Source organism: Protopterus annectens, chromosome 7.part0, assembly GCF_019279795.1.
Source record: "Protopterus annectens isolate FY-2018-M chromosome 7.part0, PAN1.0, whole genome shotgun sequence".
NCBI classification, from domain to species: Eukaryota; Metazoa; Chordata; order Ceratodontiformes; family Protopteridae; genus Protopterus; species Protopterus annectens.
Genome location: NC_056739.1, coordinates 1,483,426,768 through 1,483,440,234, shown reverse-complemented (window position 1 = coordinate 1,483,440,234; position 13,467 = coordinate 1,483,426,768). Strand labels below are relative to the sequence as shown.

The window sequence follows — 13,467 nt, the reverse complement described above, 5'->3', positions numbered from 1 at the left end:
GAATAATCCTCAGGAGGAGAAGCTGAGGGGATCGATTCTTCAGCATTAGAATCCTCATAAGGAGGGAGAGAGTATTTCTGATCAGAAGAGGAATCAGATGAAATGGAAACCTGATCTGAAGTTTCATATTCTACCTCTTGCCTAGGCCTCTTGTCAGGAGGGGGATGAGAACCCCTGATCAAAGTAATTAGGTCTTCGGCCATTTTCAGCATCTGTTTTTTAGGCATGGAGGGCTGTCCATGGGGATGTTGTACTTATTTCTTTGTCTTTAAAGCTGCTTTAGTCTTTGCCTTTGAAGCTGAACAAGTTTTAACATATAACTGTGTAGGCCTGAAAACGAAAACGCCCTCAGAAGCCGATGCCTGCTCAGCGGCTCTGGACCCATCTGAGGGAATGGTTTCCGAAGGTCCAATACCTTGAGTTTCTGTAGGCCTGGTTGACTCCACGTGGGAGTCGGTACTGCGGCTCTAAAGTAGCGGTCATCAGGGGCTGTGAAAGTGCCTCACTGAGAACAGACGACTGGCCTAGAAGAAGCCTTGTCGACGGTTTTGGACCTCGGATGCCTGTCGTCCTCTTTCTTTGCGTTTTTTGTAAACTCCAGTAGTCGGCTGTTCTGACAGCATTATATAATTAAATCTTCTGCCAAAGTAATGAAATGCAAAATCGTACCAATGTTTAATAGTGCGTTGGTTAAATCTAGCACAAAACCGACAACTAGCAATGTCGTGGTCAGGGCCTAGGCAAGGAATGCAGTAAGAATGAAAATCCTTATGAGGTATTTTTGCTTCCCACAAGAAATACAATTAACAACTTTTTCTGACATCAGTCTGGAGCAAGAAAAAAGTTTCCCCAACTGGGTACTTAGCTTTTAATGAAGACTTCGGATCTGAAATTCGAACTTGAAAATCTCAGGAGTCTGCCGACCGGCACTTGCGAACCACTTTTGCTTCGGGCACCGCGCAGCAAGAAAGACTGAAGAAAATGGCATTGGCTGCATCTTTTATACCCCTGGCGCACTGACGTCAGGGAGGGGCAACAGCAACCAACGCCGGACCTAGACTTTGGAATTCAGGCCGACTGTGGGCAGCCTGCCAGCAGGATAACCCAAATGTAATGACTGCACATTCCACAAAATCCTGCAGGATTGCTCTAGTAAACCCTGCCCGGGCTCTGGAGATGTGGTCCAATTTGTAGTGTCTGGTGAAGGTGTGAATTGTGGACCAGGTGGCTGCTTCCAGGATGGAGGCTGTGTCCAGGCCTTTGAGGAAGGCTTTGGAGGTTGCCACGCCCCTAGTAGAATGAGCTCTTACTCCTTGGGGTAAGTGTCTGCATGGTGGGAGTAGCAGAAGCAAATAGTTTTCCTAATCCAACAGGAAATGGTTTGCTTGGAGACTGCCTTGTCCAGGGCCCTAGGGTGGAAGGGTACAAAGAGTTGGTTAGATTTTCTGATAGACTTAGTTTTGTCTAGATAAAACCTTAGTTGTCTGTGTACATCCAGGGAATGGAGTATCCGCTCTCTGTCATTGGTTGGAGAGGGGAAGAAGGTAGGCAGGTGAATGGATTGGTTGAGAGAGAGATCATTGACCACTTTAGGCATGAAGGAAGGGTTAGTACGTAGGGTCACCCTATCCTTGTGGAAGGTAGTGTATGGAGAGCAGGCCATTAGAGCTTGCAACTGACACTCTTCTAGCTGAGGTAAGGGCCACCAGCAGTACAGTTTTCCATGTACACATTTGGAGTGTAGCAGCACTAGCTGGTTCGAATGGGGCCGGTGTTGTTTTTTTTTCCAGAATGAAGTTTCGGTCCCTAGTGGTGAGATGGGTTTTCTTGGTGGTCTGATGTGTAAGACCCCTTTCAGGAATAATCTGACATCTAGCCTGGTTAGTAAAGGGGGACCTAGTGGTAGACAGGCTAAAACTGTTGATAGGTGGACTTTCACTTAAGAGTATGAAAGACCAGCCTTAATTAGTTCACGCACACAGGTAAGGACTGGGGGGGGGGGGGGTGTCTGCCTGGCAAAGATCCATGTCCTTATGGAGGACACCAGTTTGAGAATCTTTCCCATTTCGATAAGTAGGATCTACTAGTAGTGGGTTTCCTGGCCTCCCTCAGGACAAAAAAGCACAACCTCTGAGTAGTGTTGTCGCAAATGGATTAGAAGTTTATCACCCAGAGTGTTAGGCCTAACATCTGTTGGTGAGGATGAATTAAGAGTTCCCTTTTGTTGTGTGAGTAGGCCCACCTTGTGGGGTATATCTTGTGGTGATTGGCCTTGGTTAATGAGAACAGTAGGGGGAACCAGTGCTGCCTTGGCCAATAGGGAGTCACCAGCAAGATTTTTGGTTTGCCCCTCCTGATTTTCAGGATGACTTTCTGAATGAGAGGGAAGGGCGGAAATGCATATAGAAATTGCTCCTTCCATGGAATGCTGAAGGCATCTACCCCTCCAAGCAAGTAGACAGTGGTCCTTGGTGCAGAATTTTTCAACTGTCTGTTCTGGGGGAGGCAAACAAATCTACTTAAAGTGTGCCTCACAGGTGGACAATGTCTAGAAAGGTCTCCCTGTTCAGCATCCACTTGTGCTGTAGAAAGAATGTTCTGCTGAGAATGCCCGCTTGTTTGCTGTCCTGGGAAGGGATGCATGTTGCCAGCAGGGATAAGCTGTTCCTGGAGGCGAGGTCCCAAATTTGCAATGTTATCCAGCACAGGAGGTAGGCCTTGGGCCCCTCCGTGTTTGTTGAAATACCACATGACTGTTGTGCTGTCTGTGAAGATCTGAAGGGGGCCCGGTTGCAGGACAGGGAGGAAGGCTTTCAGGGCCAGAAGAAATGCAGTAATTTCCCCTCACATTGATAGGTTTCTTTTGAAGGGTAAGGTTCCAAGCCTCCTGTACCATGAAACCTTTCATGGTGGTCCCCCAACCTAGGTCTGATGCACCTGTATGTATGTGCTGGGTTGGGGAGGGTGGTTGTAGTGGAAGGCCTGGATTCAAGAGTATTTGTTGGATCCACCACCTTAGTTCTGCTTTAAGGTAGGGCAGGAGGGTAATCTGGTTCTCTAGGGGGATGTTGGTGCCATTAGTACCAGGATCTGCAGGAAGTGAGTGAAGAGAGACGGAACTTTGTCCTGTGGGAGGAAAGCCCGCACATCAGGTCTGTTCTGATTTTGCAGCCCACAAAGATTATGTCCTGCTGGGGGATTAAGGATGCTTTTTGGAGGTTGAGAGTGAATCTCAAGCTTTGAAGCAGGGAAGTGGTGAAACTCAGATGGTTTTGAAGGGTGCCCTCTGTTTCTGCATGAATAAGGATGTAGTCTAAGGTAAGGATACAGTTGAACACCTTTGGGTCTGTAGGAAAGCTATGGCTGAGGCTAGGCATTTTGTAAATACCCTGGGTGCAGTAGATAAACCAAAGGGTAAGGCTGTAAATTGAAAATGAGAGCAGGGCCCAGTGAAACGCAAGAATCTTCTGTTGGAAGGTTTTATGGGTATATGGAGATTTGTTTCTTTTAGAGCTAGTGTGGCCATAAAGGCCTAAGGTGGCAATAGTGGAATATGAGATTGAAGGGATAGCATTCTGATTGACGGAACATTTATGAAAAGGTTTGGAAAGGATAGGTCTAGTATTGATCTCAAAGGGCCAACTTTTTTGGGGACCAGTAAAAGGCTTGAGTAGAAGCCTTTTCCTTCCCTGTCCTAGAGGAACAGGTTCTATAGTTACTGTCAAGAAGGTCTTGCAGCATGTGAGGGATGTAGTGTAGTTGATTTTTTTGGGGAAAAGGGGCTTTTCCTGCCAAGAATGGAAATATCCATTTTGTATTATTGCCAGCACCCAGCAGTCTGATATGATAGATTTTCAAATGCGGAGGGAGTGTGGGAGGCAGGCTGACAAGGGGAGGTGGACAAGGCAGTCACGCATTGTCGGGTCCACTTCTATCTTGAAAAGGCAGTCTGACTGGGTTGAGAGGCAACCAGTCTGAAGGTGGTTTGCCTCCTGGCTCCTCTCCTATGCCTGGAAGAGGAAGGGGTAGCAGAGGAGGGGGAAATCCTGACGTTAGTCTTAGCAAGATAGTTCCTGTAGTATTTAGGGATGGGGACATAAGTGCTTGATGTCTTGAAACGCTCTACTTTTTTCCTGCAGGTTTCTGAAAAAGTGAGCAGACTGTTTACCAAACAGCAGGTTGTGGTCTAATGGGGAAACTATGATTTTAGACTTGAAATCCTCTGGTAGGGATTGGAGGCATAGCCAAGAATATCCGCGGAGTACTGATGCAGAAGCAGCCGACCTTGCAGAGGACTCTGCTGCATCGTAACTGCATCTAATAGAATGTCTGGTTACCTGGGAAGCCAGGGACAGATGAGATACTATCTCAGTTTTGGTATGGCAGTCAGAGGTGGATGCCAAGAGAGTAGAGGCTTGTGATACAAGGTCCAAGGCATATTTTATCATATGGGTTTGGTAGCTGATAGCTCTGAAGGCTAGGGTGGAGGAGGTATAAACCTTCTTTCCTATCTTGTCCATGTTTTTGCTATCCTTACCAGTAGGCAGAAGAGATGCTGAAGGAATCTGTCTAGATTGCTTGTCAGGGGATACAGCAATTACAGCAGGGTCTGCCAGGGGTGGTTTTACTAAGAATTTTTGTTCATCTGAACATTACAGAACCCGTTAGGTCTCTTACGAGCCGGTGGTTGAGAGTCTGGGTTCTTTGATGCTGAGGCGAAAGCATCAAGGTAGGCAGGAATGACTGGTGGGATGGTTGAAGGCGAGGGAAATACCTCTTGGAGTAGTTCAAAGTATCTCCTTTGAGGGACAGTCATTTGGGAAGTGTCCCATTTGAAGTATTCTTTCATCTTAGTGATAGTCTCCCCAAAGATGATATCCTCTGGTGGGGAGTCCCCTTCTATGGATTCTTCATCTGAGGAACAATATTCAAGTGAGGAGGCAATTTGTGAAGAACAGGACATCGATTCATCTGAAGAGGAATAGTAGGGTTCCTGGTCTTCCCCTTCTTGGGCAGTAGGCAAAGGGAGAGAAGAAGCAGAAGTAGGCCTAGGACTGGGCACTGGGATGGGAAATAGGCAGTGGGCCTAAGGGCCATGAAGGCCTGTATCAAAAGCTGGTAAAAGATTGCTAGTCTGGGACTCCAGAAGGTGGAGTCTGGCGTTTTGTTTTCAGTTTCCTTTTTAAAGGCGTAGGTCTCGGAGGGGGCCTGGGTTCAGGAGCCTGGGAAACGGTAGGGGTTTCAGGCAGTGGAATCCTGGTCGGTCATCCGATGACATCTGTTTCCCCCTCAACATTGGTAGGGACAGACGTCACAGCCATCTCCATGGAAGAGCTGGCCATTATTTCCTGGCCATTACTTCCGTTGGAGTGGCTGATTAGGGATCCATCCAGAGTGCTAGTTTTTTTGAGCTTCCGGTTTTCCAAGTATAGGTTAAGGGCAGCCAGACTGCTATGGAGGGTCTTGGGTACAAAAGATTGCCAAATTGAGCAAGCGGTATGGTCGTGCTCTCCACCTAGACAGAAAACGCAGTGGTCGTGCATATCTTTATGCGGTACCTGGTGCCTGCATTGGCATTTACCCTTATTAGTGGACATCGGCTAACAGTAACTACAGCTCAAGCAATATAAAGTCAAAATCCTCAACAGGGTACTTAGCATTAGATGTCTTCAAGTAAAGGATCGATGTGGCGGTCGACTGCGGCTGAAAGGTTCTGGGGTCTGTGCATGCAGACATCACATTTAAGGTCCCTGGTTTATGGCCCTATGTGTGACGTCCAACTCACCTACAGCAGCCAGGCTTAAGCTTTTATATAGGAGCAGACGTTTGGGTTGCCTCAGGTGGGGAATCCCCACATTAAGAACACTGCAGCATAGGAAGAGGAGGACATCAAAAACATGCAGAATAATGCTAAGGAGTGAGTTTTAATGAAAGGCAGGAATTGAGTAATTTATGCATCATTGAACTTATGACAGTTATAAAGAAAGAAAACGTGTAATGTATACAAATGGAAACATGTTAATATGCTTTGTTTTCTTTTGTGTGTGTATATACCCATCTTTTAAATGATAATTTAATTAAGAAGTTTACAAAAAAATTATACAATGGAAGGTAAGCCCACAAAGGGGTATTTACCTGCCTAAAAATTCAAATAAGCCAATCCCTGAAACAATGAAGACACACTGATGAGAGTCTGACTGAAATCTTCAATGACAAAAAAATTTACAATGTTGGCACCTGCATGTCGGCTTTTACACCAGCACATCCTCATGCCTCCTTCCAGTGTACTGTGTGTGAGGAAAGCACCAAGAGATAGTGTGAACTGGCAGAACATCGCACCTTGACAGGATGAGTCCCATATAGCTATATGCTACTGCAACAATCTCATAATGAAAACCTAAACATCCCTAGTGTGTGTACTCTCTCTCTAGCCTTCAAAGTTTTGATGACGTCTGCATTACATAAAGTCAACAACACAGCCTCCAAAGGTCTTTGCCACATTCAGGGTAACTTTTGTTATACTACTCATTACAAATGTAATGCATCCCCTACTATACTCCTGAATAAATTCCTCAAAACAAGATGCATCCTAGAATGGTCACACAAACCAGTAGTTATCCTAGTACAAAAGTGCAAATTTATCTTGATGAATACTACAGATCTAGCATGTCTGTTGTAAGGAAGTTCAACATTGCACAGCTTATAAACAAAGGGACTGTGTCTAGATATAGGAATGTCATTGTCCCACTTTATTCATCCCTCATTAGGCCAGTCATTGAATATAATGCCCTCTTTGGAATGCATCTGTCCAGACACATGCAACAACTTGAACACCCACAGATATCTTATTAAAAGTATACAAGGCCTAAACAACATGCCCTACATGGATTAACTCAAAGCCCTATTCAGTATACTCTGTATCCTACATATTGTTAAAATGATGACTTGTAACTGGCATACAAACCATCCTTTGACCCACTACAAATGCATTTACTGCACATCAGCAGGTCAAATGGCATCAGAAATACTCTGTCTATGGATCTAAACCTCTTCAACAACATCAACAGAACTGTTTGTGGAGGGACAGGTACATCTCATAGGGGATACCACTGCTATGGAACAGACTCACCATCCACATACAAAGTTCACCCCTGTACATATTCAGCTTAATTTAGATCTAGGTATGGGAAACAGAAAATTTGCCCCCATACAACTAATGGACAGAGGTAGCTCCCAAATCCTTTACCCCATGCATGGTTCCCCTCAAATTTATCTATGGTATGATCTTGGTTATTCTCATTAGGGGTAACAGAATGTTGTTGTTTGTCTTTCGGCTTTTCCCGGTAAGGGGTCACCACAGCGGAACTCCGGTCCGCTAATGATTGGCAGTAGATTTTTATGAAACGCCAAGGTGCCAGCTCAACGCCCAACCTTCAACGAAGGCACACCCATTTACGCACGCATGTCTTTCGAACATAGAATAGTTGTGTAAAATGTTACCATAACCATGTATGTCCTTCTCTCCCATGTAGCAGTATTCTCAACACTTGGGTTCTCTCTTGCTACCCAAATGTCCAGGCAGTATACAAAAGCTTGTAGTCACTGCTGGGTACATAGGACATCTAACGTTGGCCTAGGGAACGTGGGCCATAAAACTGACGTCTGCATGCACCAGACCTCAGAACTGAGTGCTCCAGTCAGACCCCAGCCCCAGGAAACAGTGCAAATCTAACACCATCCAGTTAGAGGGAAGAAGAGGGGAAGGAATATTGCAACATGGAAGAGAAGGACATCTAGGGTTATGGTAAGATTTCACACAACTATTCGACATTGTCCTATTTTCATGTAGCAGTAGTCTCAACATCTGTGTGAGTGCCAAGGCTCACAGAAAAGAAGAGAGTGGTGGCTTGGAAATATTTCTATAAATCATGCAGGATTGCCCTGGCAAATCCAGCCCTGGATTTGGAAATGTTGTCCAGTTTCTAATGCTTGTTAAAAGGTGTGGACAGAGGACCATGTAGCTGCCTCTAAAATTGAGGCAGTGTCCAAACCTTTAAAGAAAGCTCCAGATGAAGCCACAGCCCTTGTGGAATGTGCTTTAATTTTTGACTCTAAGGATTTCCCATTGTATGCAAGGCAGAAGTAAATTGCTCTAGAAATCCAGACCGGAATTGTATGTTTTGTCACAGCTTTCCCCCCAGGGCTCTGGGATGAAAGGAGACAAACAACTGGTCTGATTTTCTGATATTTTTGGTTTTGTCCAGATAGAACCTAAGCTGTCTTTGCACATAAAGGGAATGCAAGACTCTCTTCACCGTCACAGAGGGTGAACAAAAAAGTGGAGAGGTGAATGGCTTGGTTTAAGGATAGTTCATTGACCAAATTGGGCATGAAGGAAGGGTTGGTCCCAAGGCTTACCCTATCTTTATGAAAGATGAGGAAAGGAGGAATGGCCATGAGGGCCTATAACTCTGATGCACTTCTAGCTGAAGTCAGAGCAACTAGTATGCTGTTTTCCAAGTGCAGTGTTCTAGGTAGACCCAAGAAGCGGGTTTGAAGGGAACCACCGTGAGCTTCTCCAAAATGCAATTCAGGTCTCAGGTTGGAGGGATGGGTCTCCTGGGGGGGGGGGGGTCTGAGATGAAAAACTCCCTTTAAGAACAACTTAGCAGGCAATTGAGAAGCCAGTGGGGGATGCAGAGGCAGACAAGGTGAAATAGCAGCAAGGTGGGCTTTAACAGAGGAGGTCACCAATCCTGACTCCAAGAGTTCAGACAAACATGACAGTACCAAAGGGACATCACCTAGAAAAGGGTCCAACTGTATTTTTAGACAATATGAGGAGAATCTTTTCCATTTAGACATATAAGATCTCCTTGTATTAGGTTTTCTGGCCTCCTGCAGGACTGAGAGCACATCCTCATTGTAAAGGTGTCTGTAAGGGATCAGAATTCTACCACCCACAGGGTAAGGTTCAAAGACTGTAGGTGTGGGTGTATTAGGGATCCCTTTGTCCTGTGAGAGAAGATCCACTCTGTGAAGTAACTTGTGGTGACTGCCCCTGGCTAAATGTAGGAGGAGGGGGAATCAGTGCTGTCTTGGCCAAAAGGGAGTCACCGACAAGATTTTTGGTTTGTCCTATTGAATTTTCAGCAGGACTTTCTGTAGAAGTGGGAAAAGGGGAATGCATACAGAAACATACTCTTCCAAGAAAATGAAAAGGTATCCGTTACCCTTGCCAGGGGACTGGGCAACCTGGTGCAAAAGGATGGACATTGTCTGTTCATAGGGGAGGCAAATAGTTCTGAGGTATACACCATTTGTGGACTATGTCCAAGAACATATCCCTGTGGATCATCCATTCGTGGGACTCCGACATGGACCTGCTCATTGTGTGCCTGCGTATTCTGCATTGAAGGGAACTACACACTCTGTAGTGTGATTCCATGTGTTGTGGCAAGCTCCCACACTTGGAGAGCTAGTCTGCATAGAAAGCAGGATTTTTCCCCCCTGCTTGTTCACATACCAGAACACTGTAGTGTTGTCTGTGAACAAATTTAGTGGGCCCTTTTTCAGTGTATGTTAGAATGCCTTTAAAGCCCACAAAATTGCTCTCGTCTCTCTGATATTGACATGATCCTGTCTGAAGGAGTCCAGGCAAGTGCCCTGGACTTTCAGTAAACCCAGACTGCTGTGTCCATATAGACCTTAGGTACCACTGTAGCTTTGCCATGTGGAACCTTAACCGTACTTTGATGTAGGAATGGGGGTCTATTCCCATCATGGTATTAGAAACCCAAAAGATTTGGAGAAATTAAAAAAGGGAGCCTTGCTAATGGTAACATGGGAATGGTCGATGCCAAGTGACCCTGGAGTCTGAGGTACTTCCTGGCAGTCAAGTCTGTGGCTTGGAGGACAATAAGCAGGCACTGCTTTAAACTTTCCACCTTTTGGGGTGGCAGAAAGGCCTTCATAACATCCGTTCTATCCTGCACCCCAAGAAAATCTGGTCAGAGAGGCAGTCAGCTTGGACTTGCGATAATTTATCTTGAAGCCTAGTGCTTGCAGGAGTGAAATTACTGTTTTTTAAATGGCTTTGCAGGGATTCTATGCAGTCTTCCTGGATGAACAGGTCTAGGTAAGGGAAAATGTGAATCCCTAGGGTCCTGCAGAAGGCCACCACTGGTGCCAAGCACTTGAAAACCCTTGGTGCTGCAGAAAGTTCAAAGACAAGGTACATAATTGAAAATGTGAGGAGGCAATAGAAAAGCGCAGATATTTCCTATAGCTGGGTCTTACTGGGATGTGCAGGCAGGCATCCTTGATGGCCAAGGTGGCAAAGAACCCTTGAGGAAAGATCAAGGGGAAGAGTGCCTGCAGATTGAGCATTCAAAATGTGGGTACTTGCAGAAAGAGGTTGAGATGGGAAAGATCTAAAACTGGTCTCCAGAGACCATCTTTTTGGGACTAGAAAAAGTATCTAAAATTGGTCTCCCAGGACCATCTTTCCTTGGGACTAGAAAGTCTTGAATAGAAACCCTTTCTCCTTTCTGACATAGGGACAGGTTGAATTGTTCCCTGGGCGATAAGGTTGTCTAAAACTGGCTGAAATAAATGAAGTTGTTCTTTGGTGTGGGGGGATGCCACTCAAGGAAGGAGTTGTGATCCAACCTGTCCGTATGACAGACAAGACCCACCTGTCTGTGGTAATGTTTTTCCACACAGGGAGGCAGTGAGAGAACCTTAGGGATAGGGGGATGGTTTCGGGAGGGCTGGCCTGACTTGAAACTCACGTTTCTGGGCTAGAGTCTGTGCATGCCTGGAAGGAATGACTTGCTTCCTGGACGTCTTCCTTCTCCTAGGAGGAGGAGGGGCTGCAGAGTGCTTCCTGATGAACTGGGTCTTAGAGGGGTAATTCCTGTGGAATTTGGGAATAGGAGACACAAAAAAGTGTTTGAGGTCCTGTAACTCTTTCCGTTTCACTGCAGAGTTTTTAATAATTCTGCCACCTTTGATGCAAAAAGGGCACATCTACGAGTTTTGCCTTGGTATCAACAGGAAGTGGCTGTAACCTAAGCCAGGAATATCTCCTGAGGACAGAATCAGATACAGCAGACCTGGCAGAGGCTTCTGCTGCATCGTAACTGCATTTAATGGAGTGCCTTGTGACCTGTGAAGATAAAGACATAAGGCTGGATAACTGAGCTTGGGCTGGAGACTCTAGAATTTCACAGAGAAGTTTTGTGGCCTGTCCTAAAAGGGCTAGGGCATATTTGGACATGTTAGTTTGGCAATTTATTGCCCTAAATGCCAGGGTAGATGAAGTATAGACCTTTTTTCCTAAGGCGTTCCATGGATATCTGTTTTTGTCTGGGGGGAAGACGTGAGGAGGATGGAAAGAGCTTGGAGGCTTTATCAGCTGACACAGTGCCAGGGTCCGCTGCAGGGCACTTAACCAAGAATTTGACCCCCTCAGGGACCTTGTAGAATCTGTCAGCTCTACGTGGAGGAGGAGGGCTGGGAGTCTGGATTGACTGATGCTGCACTACACTGAAAGCATCCAGAAATGCAGAAAGTACAGGGGGGAATAGCTGAAGGGGGAGGAGAGTCCATTTGAAGAAGTTCGTAGTACCTCTTCTGCACTTCAGCTATTTCAGAGGAGTCCCATTTAAAATGCTCCATCTTTGAAATGGTCTCCCCAAAGGTAAGGTCCTAGCCTAGGGAATCTGTTTCTGCAGATTATTCTTCAGGGGAGGCATAGCCAAGGGGAAATGGCATTTGTGAAACATAGGAGAGGGAATCCTCAGACGAAGAGTCAGAGGAAGCCTCACCTTCAGGCTGGGAAGGATCCAAAGCCCGAGGCCTGGAACTCATTACAGCAGGCGGTCCATGGGAGGCTAAGGGTGTAGCAAGCCTCAGAACCATAAAAGCATTAAACAAGCTTTGAGAAAAGGCCTGCCAATCAGGCTGGCTCTCAACTGCTGGGGAAACAGATTTCCTTTTTTCTTTTCTTTTGATAGAAGGCCTAGCGGGCATCTGGGCCAAGGTAGGCCTTGATTCAGAAGCCTGTGGAGTAGTGGAGACATCCATCTGAGCAGCCGATACAAATCAAGGTTCCCCCTCACCGGAAGCAGACATCTGCCTTACCTCTGCGGATGTGCCAACTATGCTGGGTTCTGTGGCTTCCACACTAGTACCTGCTATATCCATATCCGCAGCAACCAAGCGTTCCTCCAGGATGTTAGCCACAGGAGGGACGTTGGGTGGGAGGAGGTGCAGCTAGAGACAAAGGCCTAATAACCTTGGTCTTTTTTCTTAGGCGGCTTGATGGGCTGATCAGACAGACCTGCGATACCCAAAGCTAAGTGCTCAAGGCACTGGTTCTCGAGGTAAATACTAGCTGTGTTCTACATGAATTACAAAATGAACTGGCACCACGAATGTTCTGTTCACTCTCAGCCTCATCTTAGGCTTTGCCCCTACAAAATGGCGCACTGCTATAATCATTTCTCTCCATAAAGGAGAAGTGACTACAGATCCTGGAAATTATCGCCCCATTAGCCTGACGAGTCTGATATGTAAGGCTATGGAGCGCATCATCATGGACCTAATTAACAAGGATATAGGGAACCTCCAAACTCAAGATCCCACGCAATTTGGTTTTGTGAAAGGTAGAGCATGCCTGCTTAACCTGGTTGACTTCTTTGAGTCAATCACCAGAGCGGTGGATGAAGGTAAGGCAGCTCATACAGCCTACCTCGATCTGGCCAAGGTCTCTGATACCATTCCTCACTCAGGAATTATTGATAAACTCAGCAAATTAGGTATCAACTCCTATATCGTTGGCCAACACGAAGGAACTCTGGCTGACCAAATTCGCAAACTGCAAGCTGGAAGTCATTATTAACTCCCCAAGTGATGCAGGCATCCTACAGAAAGGCCTCATTGAGACCAATGACTGGCGTTGAAACCATGGCCTTAAACTTAATGCCAAAAAATGCATCATCCCCTTTGGGGAAAAACTCAGTTCCCACTAATTACTACATCAATGGGAGCCCACTGAAAGCTGAAGGCTTTTATAAGAGATCTGGGGACACAGGTGGACAGCAACCTCTCCTTCGACCACCACAGTGCCACTGTGGTATGAAAGTCCTACATGGCACATCTCATTACCAAGGGTTTTGCATCTAGGAAGAAAGAGGTCATTTTCTCTTGACTCTTCCCTCATTAGACCAATCAGAGTATAATGCTCCATTTGGCTTGTACCTCACTAGACACCTGCAACAGCTGGAGAGGCCACAAAAGTACCTCACGAAGAGGATCCTAAGCCTTAAATACATGTCCTACATGGACAGACTCAAACTCCAGCTATTCTCGGTCTCATATCGTCTAAGAGGCAATCTCTGCTTTGCTTACAAAGCCATGCCTGACCAAGCTCGGTCACAAATGCTATATCTAAAGAATTCC

General features: G+C 46.0%; 1 protein-coding gene across 2 annotated transcripts in view; it reads right to left on the bottom strand.

Moving 5' to 3' along the window:
* SETD5 (SET domain containing 5) overlaps positions 1-13,467 on the bottom strand; it is a 2,687,190-nt gene that overhangs the window by 735,012 nt on the left and 1,938,711 nt on the right. The gene's annotated exons all lie outside the window — the stretch shown is intronic.